Source organism: Cibotium barometz, chromosome 15 (genome assembly GCF_041138505.1).
Source record: "Cibotium barometz isolate CiBa-2024 chromosome 15, ASM4113850v1, whole genome shotgun sequence".
Taxonomy (NCBI): Eukaryota; Viridiplantae; Streptophyta; class Polypodiopsida; order Cyatheales; family Cibotiaceae; genus Cibotium; species Cibotium barometz.
Window position 1 is genome coordinate 2,756,734 of NC_141060.1, and position 4,801 is coordinate 2,761,534.

The window sequence follows — 4,801 nt, forward strand, 5'->3', positions numbered from 1 at the left end:
ACGTGTAGCAGGGTTATAACACCTGTATCCCTTTTGCTCAAGGGAGTATCCAATAAACACACATTTTTCAGCTTTTGGATCTAGCTTAGTTCTCAGCTCATCTGGCACATGCACATATGCAATGCATCCAAAAACTTTCAGATGAGACAAATCTGGTTTTCTGCCAGTAAACCTCTCCTCTGGAGTTACATCATGTATGGCTGCAGTTGGAGTCCTGTTCATGATGTATACTGCTGTAGAAATAGGCTCAGCCCAATAGCAATGCGGCATATTCTTCTCTTCCATCAATGCTCGCGCAATCTCAGCAATGTGCCTGTTTTTTCGCTCAGCAACTCCATTTTGCTGCGGAGTGTATCTGCATGTAAACTGTCTCCGAATACCATTCTTCTTCAAGAATTCAGAGAACTCATTGGAGAAGTACTCTCCCCCTCCATCTGACCTTAGGCACTTTACATATTTCCCTGTTTGCTTTTCAACCAAAACTCTGAAATTCTGAAAGTGAGTGAACACCTCACTCTTCTCTTTCATGAAATATACCCACACTTTCCTTGTGTGGTCATCAATGAAAGTCACATAGTACCTGCAACCTCCCATAGATATGGTCTTTGTAGGACCCCATACATCTGAATGCACAACATCTAGTGCATTTCTGCTCACATATCTATTATGTGGAAACACATGCTTTGTTTGCTTCCCAAGTTGGCATGCTTCACATATTTTCTGCATACCTTCCACTTTAAATTTTGGCAGCCCTGTCACAATTCCTTTTGTCTGCATAGACTTCAATCTCTGCACATTTACATGTCCAATTCTTTTATGCCATATGTCTGTGTCTGCAACAACTCCTGAACCATTTGCAAACATCGCAGCACTCATTTCAGGCATGTCTACATTCAATGTAAACATTCTGCCCACTCTGTTGCCTTTTGCAACCAACCTGCACTTGTCTTTAAAATCTTCAACATAACACCCATCAGGGTTAAACTGAACCTGCAAACCCTGCTCAATCATCTGGCCAACTGAAACCAGATTCTTTGTTATGTTCGGTACATGAAGTACATCTGCAAGGTACTTCACTTTGCCATCCTGCATAGACAATGGCATATCTCCAACGTGGGCAATTGGATGAGCAGTGTCATCCCCTGTTTCCACAAAACCTGGTCTTTCATCTCCTTGAACCACTCCCCATGACTCGTCATGTGGTTCGAAGCACCTCAATCCACATACCATACATTATCTTTTTGTGCTGCATCAACATTTTCAGACATGGCATTCACAACATGCTGCATAACAAACAACCTTTCATTATCCTCATTATTTCTGCTTGAGGATGCATAGTTGTTTTGCTGCACTTTCCCATTTTGCATGTCAGCCTGCTTCTTATAACATTCTGACTGCACATGTCCAGGCTTACCACAATAATAGCATTCACGTGCATCATTATATTGCCTTTGCCAATTTCCACGGCCTCTTTGACTCCCCCTGCCTCTGAATTTGCCTCTTCCACCTGCGTGTTGTTGTTGTTGTTGATTCTGGGACTATTGTTGTTGTTGCTGCTGGCTGGCCATAATTCTGATTACCTGTTCGGCCACCTCCTTGACCGCGTCCACGGCCTCCTCTACCTCGTCCTCTTCCTGAACTCGTGTAGAAAGCCTGTTGCTCTGAACTGTTTTTACTTTGTGAAGACTGTTGGTCTTCACCCAAGTTCTTCTCTTCGATAATCAGCATAGACACCAAATCTGTAAAGTTGGGAATGTTTTCCCGAGTCTGGATAGACGTCTTGAATGCCTTGTATTGTGGCCCGAGACCACGTAGACAGACTTCCACCTTGTCATCATCATCTACTGACACACCAATAGATGCAAGGGATTCCACAATACCCTTTATCTTCAACGCATAGTCATTCACAGACATGCTCTTTTTCTCCACAGTATGAAGTTCATTCTTCAACTATATCTTACGTGCCTTGGTATTTGTTTCATAAAGCTTTACCAAGGTGTCCCACGCCTCCTTGGGGGACTTGGCATCCTGAATGTGCCCAATCATGGTGTCCTGTATACTAATGGAAAGCCAATACATAACCTTCCTGGCTCCTTGGTTCCAGTCATTAAACTCTTTCACATCTGCAGCAGTCGGATTTATATCCGGTATCTCCGGTGCCTCTTCATGCTCACCTTCTATGTAGTCCCAATAGCCTTTTCCCATCAGGAAATTCGTCAACCTGAACCTCCAAGCATGGAAGTTATTCTTATCCAGCTTCTCAGCCACAATCTGTGTTATGCCATCATTAGACATCTTGCTAAACACACAATTTTACCAAAAACTGCACTCTGGTTTTTTTCTGCACAAATGCTGTATTTTCTGCACAGCGGTACTGTAGTACTCTCAAATGTCACAACCAGTGACTTCAATGTGCATACATACACCCAATGGCAACTGTAGACCTCTTTGCAGCACCCACAGTGTCTGCACAGTCAATCTGTCTTCCTGCAGTTCTTAAAACAGAGTTCTGCAGAGAATCGATGACTTACCCGCAGTGCTCGAAATCGCTTGCTTTCTGAAAAACGGAGGTCCAGACGCGCCCGAAACGCGTTTTCGGCCCGAAAATCTCAGTCCAAAGGACTCAGTCCAAAGGACTTTATAGTTGCCCTATAGCTTTACTCCCACGAAGAAAGCTCCTCAATCAGAGACCGTTTGCCGGTGCCTCCCGTAGAGCTCCCGACAAGGGTGTAGTCACCAACACAATAGGGAAGAGTAGTTGAAGCTCTTACCCTCGTACCGCTTCCTGTGGTTCTCTTGCTTGCAGCTCAGCCCTTAGCACAAACCAGGCTCTGATACCATGAAAAGATACAGGGGGGAAGAGAGCTTGAGCTCTTGCAAGCACATACACACACTCACAAAACCCTAATAGAGAACACACAAGGTGAGAGGCTGAAAATCTTCTTCTTCTCTACTCAACACTCAACACACCATATACAAGAATAAGAGCTTGAGCTCTTGCAAGCACATCCACACACTCACAAAACCCTAATAGAGAACACACAAGGTGAGAGGCTGAAAATCTTCTTCTTCTCTACTCAACACTCAACACACCATATACAAGAATAAGAGTACACATAATATGAAAGGTACTCAACCAATACATACAGGGGTTCTCTATAGTGTGAACCCGACTAAATGAGCTGGCACTATAACTATGCCAGTCTCTAGAATGGCTGTCACACAGCCTGTCATCCCACTGGTCGCATATCTCCCATGATCTCACCAACCATGCCAGTGGTGTAAGTGTGGGGCCTATCCCCCAGGCGGGTCATCAGTGGCCACCGCCTCACTAGACGAGCTCGATATCTCAACAGAAATGATATCCAGTCGATCGTAATGCATCAAATCATACCTCCTCAAACCCATGCAGCATTTGGACCTAGGACCTATGAGCCCCAAATTCACCAATTGGTTCAGTATCAGTAAGAAGAATATGGGGGAGAGGGTGAGCTTGCGCTCCCTCTACAAGTAAAATTCTTTACACACACACATACACAAGAATAGACAAGTACACAAGAGAGAGATGGATTTTTGAATTTTGTTCTTTCTTCTTACTTCTCTACAACCATAACATAAATATCAAAGTATAGACTGTAAGGTAAAGTACTCTACTACTAAAACATACAAGGTCCATAAAGATAAGAGTACATACTATAAGGTAAAGTACTGTACTACTAAAACATAAAAGGTCCTTACTGTGAACCCAACTATATAAGTGGTGCTATAACTATGCCATAACTCTAGTAAACCAAACTAGCTATTACATATCCTATAAACCATCGGTGGCATGTCAACCATAATCTCACAAACCATGGTAGTGGCATAAGTGTGGAGGTGTCATCTTAGCATGTCCTCCGTATCCACACTAGTTAAGCCCGATATCTTAACACTCCCCTTCTTAAGATCAAATCCATACCCTACACTCCAAGTAAGCTTCTAAACCTACGAAACTTCTTTGTACCCAATGCCATCATGAGCCACCTGGTCCTCTCTATTCACATAAACCAATTCCACATCACAAATCCACATAACTTGCTAGAACCTTCTCTCTCACAAAATGATAATGCACACCTTCATCTTATCATGATACACTGGGTTATTGGCCAACTGTATGGTGCTCATGTTGCTACAATAAATAATAGCTTCCTATCCATCGGCTCATGCATATCTACAAGTAGCTTCTACAACCAAGCTACTTCACATGTTGCCATAGCAGCACCCCTGTACTTAGTCTCTATACTCGACAAAGCAACCATTTGCGACCAACTCTTGCTGCACCAACTAACAAAAACACTCCTAAAAGAGAACAAAAAGCCGTTGCCATTAGATCTCCTATCTCAGGCACTACCATTCTAATGTGCATCTATTTACCCATGCACATGTGCTTGAATCCTAGTCTCATAGAGAAGTCCATAATTTAATGTGAGCTTTATATACCTGAGTATCCTCCTAGCCGCATCTAAATATGGCTTCCTTGGGGAATGCATAAACTGACATACCAATCCAACCGAATAGTTCAAATTTGGCTTGATGATAGATATGTAAATCAAACTATCTACTATGCACCTGTACATAATAGGGTCCTCTAAGGGATCACTTATATGTGTAAATACACTCATGTTCTTCTACTCCGATAACACTGGGATTGGCTTATGCCTTGTCATTCCATACTTGAACAACATGTTCAAAGCATATTGCCTCTGTAAAAGCCAAAGCCCATCATGTGCTCTATTACGCTGAGAACAGTCCACACAAGACC